Consider the following 15,932-nt stretch of genomic DNA (forward strand, 5'->3'; position numbering starts at 1 on the left):
CTACCTCTGAGGAAGCACAGTTCCCGCTCAGCCCAGTCAAAACTGTTCGCTGCTCTGGCACCCCAATGGTGGAACAAGCTCCCTCACGACGCCAGGACAGCGGAGTCAATCACCACCTTCCGGAGACACCTGAAACCCCACCTCTTTAAGGAATACCTGGGATAGGATAAAGTAATCCTTCTAACCCCCCCCCCCCTCTTAAAAGATTTAGATGCACTATTGTAAAGTGGTTGTTCCACTGGATATCATAAGGCGAATGCACCAATTTGTAAGTCGCTCTGGATAAGAGCGTCTGCTAAATGACCTAAATGTAATGTAAATGTAAATGTAAGACAATAACATACTGTAGCTAGCTAGTAATGTAGCCTATCAAACATTAACATTCATTTGACCAACAACATGGAAGTCATTATATGAGGTGAACACAAAATTGAGACTTTAAACGTAGATAATTCCCCTGGTTAGTTGATCAGCTTCTTGCTGCATGCTTCTTGCCTGGACGGTGGCTCAGAGCAGCCAAGGAGGGAAAGACACCGTTTCTTAAAGGTATTGTGGCAATTTCAGAATTTAACAGGTTGTTACTGCAATTTCAGGTGAAATCTCAATAAAACAAGTCTCAAATAAAATGAAATGTCTATACATTTCAGCTGTTTTAAAAACATTTCTCTGCTAAGACATTGCTCTGACATTATGAAAATGGCGCCCGACCGAGAGGGCTGCCGCGCTCCTAGTTCTTAGGAAACTTTGCGACAAGCATTTCGCTACACCCGCAATAACATTTGCTAAACACATGTATGTGACCAAAAAAATTTGATTTGATTTATTAATATTTTGACTGTATGAATGTTGGGCACAACGGGATAATTCTGTTTACACTGCCCTCCTTAGAGGGGGGCAACTGTCGGAGGAGTGTTGTGCGCCACCTCCGGAGGTAGCGCTGAAGACATGAGAAATACGCACATTTACATTTCAATAATGTCTCTCGAGAATTGATACCTCAAGAGAATCGCAAAAAATTCTCCTTAATTCTCGTCAATGAGCATTGACCCCCAATGTCAAACCCGTTGAAAAGCTGGTATTTTATTGACACCGATGGTAGCTTGCTAATTTTCCACTCTCTTTCACCTCTATCAACATGACAATCAGAATTAGAGCGTGACACCCTCACCAGCTAAGATGCACCCTTAACCTTGGATCCACACTGGGTTAGGGTTACTGACTACTTTCTCATGGCACATGTAAGGAGGGCAGTACTAGCCAGACCTGGGTTCAACTAATGTTTATTTTCTTTCAAATATATAGCTTGTTTAGTTGAGCCTGCTTGGAGTGAGACATGGGCAGGACTTTTGGGACTATTACATTGGTTCTATTTCACCTGGCAAGCTCAGTCAAGCACAGCTAAAGTATTTAGAAAGAAAGCAAATACTATTTGAACCCAGGTTTGCTACTAGCCCACTTCAAAGAAGTATAATGAGGAGGAGGAGTGTAGGTACGTGTCTGAGGGTGTGTTTAGGGTTTACGTTAGGGGAAAAGGTATCTGAGGGTGTGTTTAGGGTTTATGTTAGGGGAAAAGGTGTCTGAGGGTGTGTTTAGGGTTTACGTTAGGGGAAAAGGTGTCTGAGCGTGTGTTTAGGGTTTACGTTAGGGGAAAAGGTGTCTGAGGGTGTGTTTAGGGTTTACGTTAGGGGAAAAGGTGTCTGAGGGTGTGTTTAGGGTTTACGTTAGGGGAAAAGGTGTCTGAGGGTGTGTTTAGGGTTTACGTTAGGGGAAAAGGTGTCTGAGCGTGTGTTTAGGGTTTACGTTAGGGGAAAAGGTGTCTGAGCGTGTGTTTAGGGCTTACGTTAGGGAAAAAGACCACGAGGTCAATGAAACGCTCTCTGTATCAGTTTCAGCAGTTTGTGCCTCAGAACAATTTCAACTAGTCCCTACATTTCCCCTTCCAAAAGGTGGAAATTTGTTTTTTGAGAGTTTTCAGACACTGAAGAGTTAAACTAAACAATGAAACTATTACCAAGATGTTCTGTGGCTGGTGACTTCATCCATCTCATTCTTTTATAATGTTGAGCAGAGCTGTTTATCTGTCTTCTCTACAGTCTGTTTTCCATTTGGTCTGCTAACACTAAGTGTTCCAAATGGCACCCTGTTAACTATTATTAAGTGCACTATACTACTGATCAGGAGCCCCTCGGGTCTAAAGAAGTGCAATATTTGGAATAGGGTGCCATTTGGGATACAGACACTCTCTTCCCTCAGCAGAGCTGTGCCATCATGTCCTCATCTGGCATCTCTCTACCAGGGAAAAGCCTTTGTTTATAGACAGGAAGAGGTTCTTATAAAAGTATGTGCTTATTATTGTATTCTCTGTGTTAAAAGATAGAGGAGCCTGGACCATGTGATCTGACCTTGAAAAACTAATGGCTCAAGTGACACATGTAACCCTAGCACTAGCCCTAACCCTAGCCCTAACCCTAGCACTAACCCTATCCCCAACCCTAGCCCCAACACTAGCCCCAACCCTATCCCTAACCCTATCCCTAACCCTATCCCTAACCCTGCCCTAACCCTGCCCTAACCCTATCCCCAACCCTAGCCCCAAACCTATCCCTAACCCTATCCCTAACCCTAGCCCTAACCCTAGCCCTAACCCTATCCCCAACCCTAGCCCCAACACTAGCCCCAACCCTATCCCTAACCCTATCCCTAACCCTATCCCTAACCCTAACCCTAGCGACCGTGTCAGCATGCATGCGCCTGGCCCGCCACAGGAGTCGCTAGAGCACGATTGGACAAGGACATCCCGGCCGGCCAAACCCTCCCCTAACCCCGACAATGCTGGGTCTCCCGGTCGCCGGGACAGATCCGGGATCAAACCCGGATCTGTAGTGACACATCTAGCACTGCAATGCAGTTCCTTAGACCACCGCGCCACTCGGGAAGCCAGCTCAACCCTAATCCTAGCCAAAACCCTTGTGACAGACTTGATAGTAAGTGACAGGTTGGTAGTAAACAACATTGTCTCTGTCTGACAGCAGTGGTGAACAGACAGCAGCAGTGTCTCTCTGGGGTTATGAGGTAGAGGAACAGCCAGCCTCTTCACTACATTACACAACGGTGTATATATGGGATTCATATGAAATTGTATCAATGAAGAAGTAAGACGTTTGAGGTTAGTGATGCTCCGAGGACGCAAATACTACGTCACAACGAGTAAACTGTTGTCACATTTCAATAATGTGATTTGCTCTGACAAAACTTCTATACATTTAAAAAAAATCATACCAAGTTGTTCTAACTAAGCTTGACTCATATATATTAAGCAGAATCAAGTCCATGAACCTGAAGAAAGCCCAGCATTAAATCTCCATCCCCAGTTCCTCTAAGACTCAGCCCTCCCCCAGTAACAGCCTTCTATCTCCATCTCCAGTTCCTCTAAGACTCAGCCCTCCCCCGGTAACAGCCTTCCATCTCCATCCCCAGTCCCTCTAAGACTCAGCCCTCCCCCGGTAACAGCCTTCCATCTCCAGTCCCTCTAAGACTCAGCTCTCCCCCAGTAACAGCCTTCCATCTCCATCCCTAGTTCCTCTAAGACTCAGCCCTCCCCCAGTAACAGCCTTCCATCTCCATCCCTAGTTCCTCTAAGACTCAGCCCTCCCCCAGTAACAGCCTTCTATCTCCATCCCCAGTTCCTCTAAGACTCAGTCCTCCCCCAGTAACAGTCTTCCATCTCCATCCCCAGTCCCTCTAAGACTCAGCCCTCCCCCAGTAACAGCCTTCCATCTCCATCCCCAGTCCCTCTAAGACTCAGCCCTCCCCAGTAACAGCCTTCCATCTCCATCCCCAGTTCCTCTAAGACTCAGCCCTCCCCCAGTAACAGCCTTCTATCTCCATCCCCAGTTCCTCTAAGACTCAGCCCTCCCCCAGTAACATCTCCATCCCCAGTCCCTCTAAGACTCAGCCCTCCCCCAGTAACAGCCTTCTATCTCCATCCCCAGTCCCTCTAAGACTCAGCCCTCCCCCAGTAACATCTCCATCCCCAGTTCCTCTAAGACTCAGTCCTCCCCCAGTAACAGCCTTCCATCTCCATCCCTAGTTCCTCTAAGACTCAGTCCTCCCCCAGTAACATCTCCATCCCCAGTCCCTCTAAGACTCAGCCCTCCCCCAGTAACAGCCTTCTATCTCCATCCCCAGTCCCTCTAAGACTCAGTCCTCCCCCAGTAACATCTCCATCCCCAGTCCCTCTAAGACTCAGCCCTCCCCCAGTAACAGCCTTCCATCTCCATCCCCAGTCCCTCTAAGACTCAGTCCTCCCCCAGTAACAGCCTTCCATCTCCATCCCCAGTTACTCTAAGACTCAGCCCTCCCCCAGTAACATCTCCATCCCCAGTTCCTCTAAGACTCAGCCCTCCCCAGTAACAGTCTTCCATCTCCATCCCTAGTTCCTCTAAGACTCAGCCCTCCCCCAGTAACATCTCCATCCCCAGTCCCTCTAAGACACAGTCCTCCCCCAGTAACAGCCTTCCATCTCCATCCCCAGTCCCTCTAAGACTCAGCCCTCCCCCAGTAACAGCCTTCCATCTCCATCCCCAGTTCCTCTAAGACTCAGTCCTCCCCCAGTAACAGTCTTCCATCTCCATCCCCAGTCCCTCTAAGACTCAGCTCTCCCCCAGTAACAGCCTTCCATCTCCATCCCTAGTTCCTCTAAGACTCAGTCCTCCCCCAGTAACATCTCCATCCCCAGTCCCTCTAAGACTCAGCCCTCCCCCAGTAACAGCCTTCCATCTCCATCCCCAGTCCCTCTAAGACTCAGCCCTCCCCCAGTAACAGCCTTCTATCTCCATCCCCAGTCCCTCTAAGACTCAGTCCTCCCCCAGTAACAGCCTTCCATCTCCATCCCCAGTTCCTCTAAGACTCAGTCCTCCCCCAGTAACAGCCTTCTATCTCCATCCCCAGTCCCTCTAAGACTCAGCCCTCCCCCAGTAACAGCCTTCCATCTCCATCCCCAGTCCCTCTAAGACTCAGTCCTCCCCCAGTAACAGCCTTCCATCTCCATCCCCAGTTCCTCTAAGACTCAGTCCTCCCCCAGTAACATTTTTCTATCTCCATCCCCAGTTCCTCTAAGACTCAGCCCTCCCCCAGTAACATCTCCATCCCCAGTTCCCCTAAGACTCAGTCCTCCCCCAGTAACAGCCTTCTATCTCCATCCCCAGTTCCTCTAAGACTCAGCCCTCCCCCAGTAACAGCCTTCCATCTCCATCCCCAGTCCCTCTAAGACTCAGCCCTCCCCCAGTAACAGCCTTCCATCTCCATCCCCAGTCCCTCTAAGACTCAGCCCTCCCCCAGTAACAGCCTTCCATCTCCATCCCCAGTCCCTCTAAGACTCAGCCCTCCCCCAGTAACAGCCTTCCATCTCCATCCCCAGTTCCTCTAAGACTCAGCCCTCCCCCAGTAACAGCCTTCCATCTCCATCCCCAGTCCTTCTAAGATGCAGTCCTCCCCCAGTAACAGCCTTCCATCTCCATCCCCAGTCCCTCTAAGACTCAGCTCTCCCCCAGTAACAGCCTTCTATCTCCATCCCCAGTCCCTCTAAGACTCAGTCCTCCCCCAGTAACAGCCTTCCATCTCCATCCCCAGTTCCTCTAAGACTCAGTCCTCCCCCAGTAACAGCCTTCTATCTCCATCCCCAGTTCCTCTAAGACTCAGCCCTCCCCCAGTAACAGCCTTCCATCTCCATCCCCAGTCCCTCTAAGACTCAGCCCTCCCCCAGTAACAGCCTTCCATCTCCATCCCCAGTCCCTCTAAGACTCAGCCCTCCCCCAGTAACAGCCTTCCATCTCCATCCCCAGTCCCTCTAAGACTCAGCCCTCCCCCAGTAACAGCCTTCCATCTCCATCCCCAGTTCCTCTAAGACTCAGTCCTCCCCCAGTAACAGCCTTCCATCTCCATCCCCAGTCCTTCTAAGATGCAGTCCTCCCCCAGTAACAGCCTTCTATCTCCATCCCCAGTTCCTCTAAGACTCAGTCCTCCCCCAGTAACAGCCTTCTATCTCCATCCCCAGTCCTTCTAAGACGCAGTCCTGCCCCAGTAACAGCCTTCTATCTCCATCCCCAGTTCCTCGAAGACTCAGTCCTCCCCCAGTAACATGACTCATTATCAGGCATTACACTGAAGAGAGAAGAGAGGATACGGTCGGTGTGCTTAGCCAGGCTTTAGTAATGTCTTCCCCAAACACAGCAGGCAGTGTAGAGTACAGCTGAGGACATATCTTTGGAAGGGAGGGAGGGAGGGAGGGAGGGAGGGAGAAAAACCATTTTGGTTTAAATGGATAATAGATCAGACAAAAGAGCTTTGTCCAGTACCACAATAATGGTCAACTATTGAATTAATTTCAATAGTAAAGTATTGAGTGAATAGTACAAAATCTCAATCCCAACTGGGCTGTTCTACAGTACAAAATACTCAATGGAGATACTGTACAGTTATCATCAGACAAGAGCCTTGTTTCATTCCATTACAGTACAGATTCACATGTAGTACTGAATCACTTGCAGTACAGATTCAGTTGCAGTACAGATTCACGTGCAGTACAGATTCAGTTGCAGTACAAATTCAGTTGCAGCACAGATTCACTTGCAGTACAGATTCAGTTGCAGTACAGATTCAATTGCAGTACAGATTCAGTTGCAGTACAGATTCAGTTGCAGTACATATTCAGTTGCAGCACAGATTCACTTGCAGCACAGATTCAGTTGCAGTAGAGATTCAGTTGCAGTACAGATTCAGTTGCAGTACAGATTCAGTTGCAGCACAGATTCAGTTGCAGTACAGATTCAGTTGCAGCACAGATTCACTTGCAGTACAGATTCAGTTGCAGTACAGATTCAGTTGCAGTACATATTCAGTTGCAGTACAGATTCAGTTGCAGTACAGATTCAATTGCAGTACAGATTCAGTTGCAGTACAGATTCAGTTGCAGTACAGATTCAGTTGCAGTACAGATTCAGTTGCAGTACAGATTCAGTTGCAGTACAGATTCACTTGCAGTACAGATTAAATTGCAGTACAGATTAAATTGCAGTACAGATTCAGTTGCAGTACATATTCAGTTGCAGTACAGATTCAGTTGCAGTACAGATTCAGTTGCAGTACAGATTGGCTTCCCCATTCAGTAACCTTCCTAACAACCAGACACTGTTCTGTTGGTTAGATCCAGATCTTCATTCACATCTAATACAAAGACTACAGTGATTATCTGTGCTCTGAATAGAACTGGGTTCATATTCTACCTCAGTCAGTCTATAACTATAACCTTACATGACAAACTGTTCAATTTAACAAAACTGTATTTATAGTGTCCCCTAAGGAGCAATTCCAACTGTCCCCCTACAGAAAGGACCCGGGACCCTACAGTACAGTACCCAGTCAGTCAGTGGGTGTTTTAATATAATATGTCCCCCTACAGAAAGGACCCTACAGTACAGTACCCCCAGTCAGTCAGTGGGTGTTTTAATATAATATGTCCCCCTACAGAAAGGACCCTACAGTACAGTACCCAGTCAGTCAGTGGGTGTTTTAATATAACATTCAAATGTATGCCATTTAGCAGACACTTTTATCCAAAGCAACTTACGTTACAGTTAGTGACCCCAGAGGGAATGGATCCCTGCCATTACCAACTGAGCTACACAGGACCACTGTTTACAGAGTGTATCTATGGAGATTCAGTGGGTGTTTTATATACTGTATCTATGGACATTCAGTGGGTGATTTATATAGTGTATGTACAGTATGAACATTGTGAGGTCTGGTCAGGTCAGCCAGTCAGGGTGTGGGCTAGTTGAAGGAAGACCCTGCTGGAGGCAGTGAAACCAGGCCTGTAACTCATGTACCCACATGAATAGAAAGTGTTAACAAGAGTTTTACTATGAACAGGGACTTTTTTCTCAACACTTGGCAGAGTGAGAGAGCAAAACGGAGAAAGAGAGAGAGAGAGTGAGAGAGAGAGAGAGTAGGAAAGAGAAAAAAAGAGAAAGAGAGAGAGAGAGAGAGTAGGAAAGAGAAAAAAAGAGAAAGAGAGAGAGAAAGAGGGAGTGAGAAAGAGACAGACAGACAGACAGACAGACAGACAGACAGACAGACAGACAGACAGACAGACAGACAGACAGACAGACAGACAGACAGACAGACAGACAGACAGACAGACAGACAGACAGACAGACAGACAGACAGACAGACAGACAGACAGACAGACACTGATATGATTAGTGCTTTTAGGAGTTGGTTCTCTTTGTAACGTCTCCAGGCCTCGTCTGCCTCCACAGTACTGTCTTATCCAGAGTCTCTGCCACATTCCAGACGACATTAGCCAGATATGTCTTCTCTCTCTCTCTCTCTCTCTCTTCTCTCTTTTCTCTCTGTCCTAATGTAGCTAGCCATTATCTGTGGGATTTGTAGTTTTGGGCTTTTCTCAGCAACACTAAGCCAGACTAATGACAGCCAGGTTAAATCAGGCCAGAATTGGCCCGTTAAGTCTCTGGCTGTGTATGATTAACAGGGATATGAGCTCTGTAAGTACGGGGAGGGATACAATGGAAACGATCCAATGACCAATCCTCCATCCAACATTCATATTGCATACGAGCCCCTCATTACTCAAGGGCCCGTGGGTAAATAGAACAAGTTTTACCCTCGAACTGAGGCCATCTGAGTAATTGCCTGAGTGAAAATGGTTGGCTAGCAGAGAGTCCTGAGGTACATTGGTCTAACTGGAGACTAGCTAGAGACCTTTGTGGATCTGACCTACAACTAATGGATGGAGATGAGACTTAACAAGGCATTATCAGCAGGCTGGAGGGATGGATAGATGGACGGACTGATTTTATCTCCACCCTGAGCCGATTATTCTATATCATCTGGACTGTCACAGAGGTCATCCAGAGAGAGAGAGAGAGAGAGAGTCTGTGTGTGTATGTCTCTCACTGCAGTGTGGAGCACTGAACCTAGAACAGCTGTTTCTAATAAAGCTGTTGTTAGTGAAGAGGGTGTGTTGGCAGATCCACGCTGCTACAGGCTAGAGAGAGAGGCTGCAGAGAGAGACTGCAGAGAGAGGCTGCAGAGAGAGGCTGGCCTGTTAAATATGACTATACAGAGCAGTAACTCAGAGCTCTGGATGGAAGAGAGAGAGGGGGGGTGAGGGGGAGAGAGAGAGAGAGAGAGAGAGAGAGAGAGAGAGAGAGAGAGAGAAATGGGGAGTTAGTATGAACAGGAGGGCCATCGAGCCAAGGCTGTTCCACCTCCACCTGATGAGCTTCCTATTGTTTTTCCGGAAGTGAGAGAAGCGCAAGCCAAAGCAGAACACCTCATCACCAACAAACACTTAGTCAGACAGAGCAGTCTGTTCATGACACGGACACGCACAGATTGGAAAAGACATTGGACCTAGCTGAATTCTCTGGACTTCCCTTTTGAGTGATGATTACTTGAAGTACAAAGTGAAGTGTGTAAAAGTATGTTTTCACCGTCTCCCAAAACACACCCTCTCACACTTTCACAGCAAAATCCAGGATTCCAGCTGGTTTTCACAGTCAGTACTGAAGGTCCTGTTGCAAAACACTCCTGAGGAACATTTCTCACCTTCAACTGGCTGTGAACGTTTCACATCTGTCCAGAAAGTTTTTTCTTTCTGCGTTTGCACAGTCTTGCGAAAAGTTATCAAGGGAAAAAGTGAAAGAATGAACATTTTCTAGGTTTGATCTACCAGGTGATTTTCATTCCAAAGGGAAGAGGTCATGGCTTTATAAGGCTGCAGTAGTAAAGTGAACGAAAGACCTGAGGGCACTTTAAATGAATGAACAGATACTGTATTTGGTGAAAGGGCACCGAGGATAGGCCTGTTTCTGCAGTAGATAAAGGCAGCCCCAGCCAGGGAAGGAACATACTTGGCTGGGATCACACAGACCAATCAGACATCATTAGAAGGGTTCACAGACTGGCTCTAAAGAGCAAGTTGTGTGGTTTACCTTTGGTAAGTTCCACAGGTTGACTTTGGAATATAAAAAGTACTAACTACTTTTAGAAGCTAAGCACATCTGCTACTACTGTATGTACACACACATGAAGACACACACATGAAGACACACACATGAAGACACACACACGAAGACACACACATGAAGACACACACATGAAGACACACACATGAAGACACACACACGAAGACACACACATGAAGACACACACGGAGACACACACACGAAGACACACACATGAAGACACACACATGAAGACACACACATGGAGACACACACATGGAGACACACACATGAAGACACACACATGGAGACACACACATGGAGACACACACATGGAGACACACACACGAAGACACACATGGAGACACACACATGAAGACACACACATGGAGACACACACATGGAGACACACACACAGCTGTTGTTTCAATCAGCTCACAATCTCTGCTATGATGTTTAGACTTGTTATCTTGATCACGTGACCAGCGGACGATCAGCTTTACATTGTGTGTAGCTGATGATGAACAACACGTGCTGTAACACCGTCAGCAACACATAGAGGATCAGCACTGTCAGCTGCCTTTCCTTACGTGTGTTTATGGGTTGGACAATATGAATCTTCCTCTCACACGACTATGTACCGTAGTTGGTCACCGTGTGATCTGAGAGTTGGTCGTAAAGCTACCTTAAAGCCCGGGGGAAAGAAACATGTGCTGTTGGCTCTCCCACGCAGAGGGAAGGGCAGACAGGGCTTCTAGTTTGTGTTGCTGTGCGCTTCAAGGACACCAGTCACAACCAGGATATATCTGTTATTTGGGGATTTTGAGCCACTTTGCTCTTGGTTACACTATCCATATGGACTGGGGTTGCCTGGTGACGACTTGGCTGAAGCTTTGTTTCTGTTTCCCTGCTGACACCGTGGCTGTATCCAAAATGGAACCCTATTCCCTTTATAGTGCACTACTTTTGACCTGGGACTCATAGGCCTCTGGTCTAAGAGAGTGCACTATATAGGGGATATGGTGCAATTTGGATGCAGCCCTGTGATTCTGCAATGGTTTAAAAGGCTGTAATTGTTTTAAGATGCTTTCAGAGTTAGGGAACAGAGAGAGAGGCCAAACACCAAGACCCTCTGAGAGAGAGAGAGAGAGAGAGAGAGAGAGAGAGAGAGAGAGAGAGAGAGAGAGAGAGAGAGAGAGAGAGAGAGAGAGAGAGAGAGAGAGAGAGAGAGAGAGAGAGAGAGAGAGAGACCCCCCTCTCTGTTCCCACAGGGCCCTCCCTCTCTGGTCCCACAGGGGCCTCCCTATCTGGTCCCACAGGTCCTCCCTCTCTGGTCCCACAGGGGCCTTCCCTCTCTGGTCCCACAGGGCCCTCCCTCTCTGGTCCCCACAGGGCCCTCCCTCTCTGGTCCCACAGGGGCCTTCCCTCTGGGGTCCCACAGGGCCTTCCCTCTGGGGTCCCACAGGGCCCTCCCTCTCTGGTCCCACAGGGGCCTTCCCTCTCTGGTCCCACAGGGCCCTCCCTCTCTGGTCCCACAGGGCCTTCCCTCTCTCATCCAACTGGGCCTTCCCTCTCTGGTCCCACAGGGCCCTCCCTCTCTGGTCCCACAGGGGCCTTCCCTCTCTGGTCCCACAGGGCCTTCCCTCTCTGGTCCCACAGGGCCCTCCCTCTCTTGTCCCACAGGGCCTTCCCTCTCTGGTCCCACAGGGCCTTCCCTCTCTGGTCCCACAGGGCCCTCCCTCTCTTGTCCCACAGGGCCCATCTTGTGACTCTCAGTCCTCTCCAGTCTGGACGTCTGGTATGTGTGGAATGTGAGACTGTGTGGACTGGACGATGCTAACACTGACTGTCGCCACGGCCACACTCAGATTTATAACCCCGTTAACTACAGGATTATCAAGCCTCAGAGTGAGGGAGGAGGAGCAGGGTGAATTTACAGAGCCTCCTCAGTCCCACTATCACCGATCAAAGTACCACCCTCTAGCTATAAGAGGCTATCCATAACAACACCAAACACCAGCAATCCCCATTACAGGACAGTCATTCCCCTCATGGTACCGAGGAGGCTAGCCGGTCAGATGTTCAGCAAAGCTCAGGTCTGTGGTCAGCTAGTCTGAGACAGAGGAGCTGAGGTAACATTTTATCAAGCTGAGGTAACGTCTTATCAGTCTGAAGTAACATCTTAAAGAGACATCATTTCTGAGCTGTACTCAGGGCCTTGAGGAGAGGAGGGAGACACTATTATTGGAGTGTGGTGTGGTCACTCACACACATGGCTCCATAGGTTACACAGACGTTGGCTACGAGATACCAAATCCATGTCTCTGTCTAGATAGACATGGAGAAGTGTTTTAATCCTGGCTCCTCTGTAATAATACTGTCTTTGGAGCCTGGGGCCGTGATGAGGTGTATGGATTAGAATCATGGGACTCTGATGAGGTGTATGGATTAGGGTCTGGGGCCCTTGATGAGGTGTATGGATTATAGTCTAGGGCCCCTGATGATGTGTACGGATTAGAGCCTGGAGCCCTGAGGAGGTGTATGGATTAGAGTCTGGACCAATGATGAGGTGTATGGATTAGAGTCTGCAGTCTTGATGAGGTGCATGGATTAGAGTCTGGGACCCCTGACGCAGTGCATGGATTAGAGTCTGTGGACCTGATGAGGTGTATGGATTAGAGCCCAGAGAGGTGTATGAATTAGAGCCTGAAGATGTGTATGGAATAGAGCCCGATGAAATGAATGAATTAGAGTCTGATGAGGTGTATGGATTAGATTCTGATAATGTGTATGGATTAGAGTCAAATGAGATGTATATATTAGAGCCTGATGAGGTGTATGGATTAGGGCCTGATGATGTGTATAGATTAGAGTCTGGTGAGGTGAATGGATTAGAGTCAAATGAGACGTATGGATTAGAGCCTGATGAGGTTATGGATTACAGTCTGATGAGGTGTATGCATTAGAGCGTGATGAGGTTTATGATTTAGAGTCTGATGAGGAGTATGGATTAGAGGCTGATGAGGACTATGGATTAGAGTCTAATGAGGTGTATGGATTAGAGTCTGATGAGGTGTGTATTAGAGTATGATGAGGTGTATGGATTAGGGTCTGATGAGCTGTATGGATTAGAGTCTGATGAGGTGTATGGAGTAGAGTCTGATTAGGTATATGGATTAGAGCTCATGAGGTGCATGAATTAGTCTGATGAGGTGTATGGTTTAGAGTCTGATGCAGTGTATGGATTAGAGCCTGCTGATGTGTATGGATTAGAGTCTGATGAGGTGTATGGATTAGATTCTGATGAGGTATATGAATTAGAGTCAAATGAGACGTATGGATTTGAGCCTGATGAGGTTATGGATTACAGTCTGATGAGGTGTATGCATTAGAGTCTGATGAGGAGTATGGAGTAGAGCCTGATGAGGTGTATGAATTAGTCTGATGAGGTATATGGATTAGAGCTCATGAGGTGCATGAATTAGAGTCTGATGAGGACTATGTATTAGAGCCTGATGAGGCACATGGATTAGAGCTCATGAGGTGCATGAATTAGAGTCTGATAAGGTGTATGGTTTAGAGTCTGATGAGGTTATGGATTAGAGTCTGATGAGGTGCATGGATTAGAGCATTATGAGGTGTATGGATTAGAGTCAAATGAGGTGTATGGATTAGATCCTGATGAGGTTATGGATTACAGTCTGATGAGGTGTATGAATTAGAGCCTGAAGAAGTGTATGGATTAGAATCTGATGAGATGGAAGGAGAATAAATAGAGAGAAATCCTGCCCTGTCTGTTTTTTTATGACACTCAAATGAGTGTCAAATGAGGTGTATGGATTAGAATCTGATGAGGTGTATGAATTAGAATCTGATGAGGTTGATGGATTAGAACCTGATGAGGTGTATGCATTAAAACCTGATGAGGTGTATGGATTTGAGTCTGATGAGGTGTATGGATTAGATTCTGATGAGGTGTATAGATTAGAGTCAAATGAGGTGTATGGATTAGATCCTGATGAGGTTATGGATTACAGTCTGATGAGGTGTATGAATTAGAGCCTGAAGATGTGTATGGATTAGAATCTGATGAGATGGAAGGAGAATAAATAGAGAGAAATCCTGCCCTGTCTGTTTTTTTATGACACTCATTCAAACAGAGAAAACAGAGGAGCGGAGCGATAGAGATGGATAGAGGCAGAGAGATAGAGGGAGAGATGGGGAGATAGAGAGAGTAAAAATGAGCCAGAGAAGCAAGGGATGAGGTGATCCAGGGGAAATTAGGGGAAGAGTGCCACAGATTGACAAAGCTATGAAGTAATCACGGGCTACACACACACACACACACACACACACACACACACACACACACACACACACACACACACACACACACACACACACACACACACACACACACACACAAACTTAAAGGACAACAATGAGGTAATATGACAGGCCAAGGCTTCAAAGACATGGTGATATTTACATTACAGCACGTTCAGAAAGATTTCTGTCTGTTCAACAGTCAGCTTTTTCATTCCTGTATTGTAAGACTGTGTCCATGTTTTCCTAATTTCTCCTCTTTCGTGAAGACAAATAATCTAACTCGTGTGTGTATGTGTGTGTGTGTGTTTTACATGCAGATGTTTGACATTAAGTTAACCCTCTGAGTTACAGTACTGCTACAGCAAATGTTATGTCAGTGTTTCATTTGAGGGGGGGATCCAATTGTTTTCACACAAGCAGCTCTTGCCGTATGGTGGAAAGGGGGAAGGGTTTTGCTGCTGCACCATCAGCAGTCGGTTCACAGGGAGGTAACAGGACCAAACACGGCTGTGAGGTGAATTAGTCATCGGAGATATTTCGTTTTTTAAGATATGGTCCTGCCTTGTCTTTTCTTTAACCTGGTTGTCACGTCAAATTACAGACGTGTAACAGATGACGTGGTTGGTGGAAGAATGTGGTGTTTGCCTAGAGTCATGTAGTAAAACTATTTATATACACTGAGTATACCAAACATTAGGAACACCTTTGTAATATTGAGGTACTCCCCCACTTTTTACGTCAGAACAGCCTCATTTTGTCGGGGCATAGACTCTACAAGGTGTCGAAAGCTTTACACAGAAATGCTGGCCCATGTTGACTCCAGTGCTTCCACAGTTGTGTCAAGTTGGCTGAATGTCCTTTGGATGGTGGACCATTCTTGATACACATGGGAAACTGTTGAGGGTGAAAAACCCAGCAGCATCGCAATTTTTGACACAAACCGGTGCGCTTGGCACATACTACCATACCCTGTTCAAAGGCACTTAAATATTTTGCCTTGCTCATTCACCCTCTGAATGGCACATATACACAATCCATGTCTCAAGGCTTAAAACTCCTTCTTTAACCTGTCTCCTTCATCTACACTGATTGAAGGCGACATCAATAAGGGATCATATCTTTCACCTGGATTCACCCGGTCAGTCTGTCATGGAAATACCTCTTAATGTTTTGTCCACTCAGTGTATAAGGGTTTATATATGCATGTACAGTGTCTTTGGAAAGTATTCAGATCTCTTGACTTTTTCCACATTTCGTTACGTTAGACCCTTATTCTAAAATGTATTAAAACATATATATATATATTCAGCAATCTACACACAATACCCCATAATGACAAAGAGAAAACACGTTGGTAGAAATGTATGCAAATGTGAAAATACATAAAAAGTATTCAGACCCTTTGCTATGAGACACGAAATTGAGCACAGGTGAAACCTGTTTCCATTGATCATCCTTGAGATGTGTCTACATCTTGATTGGAGTCCACCTGTGGTAAATTCAATTGATTGGACATGATTTGGAAAGGCACACACACGTCTATATAAGGTCCCATATTTGACAGTGCATGTCAGA

The sequence above is a fragment of the Salmo trutta genome, unplaced genomic scaffold, assembly GCF_901001165.1.
Source record: "Salmo trutta unplaced genomic scaffold, fSalTru1.1, whole genome shotgun sequence".
NCBI classification, from domain to species: Eukaryota; Metazoa; Chordata; class Actinopteri; order Salmoniformes; family Salmonidae; genus Salmo; species Salmo trutta.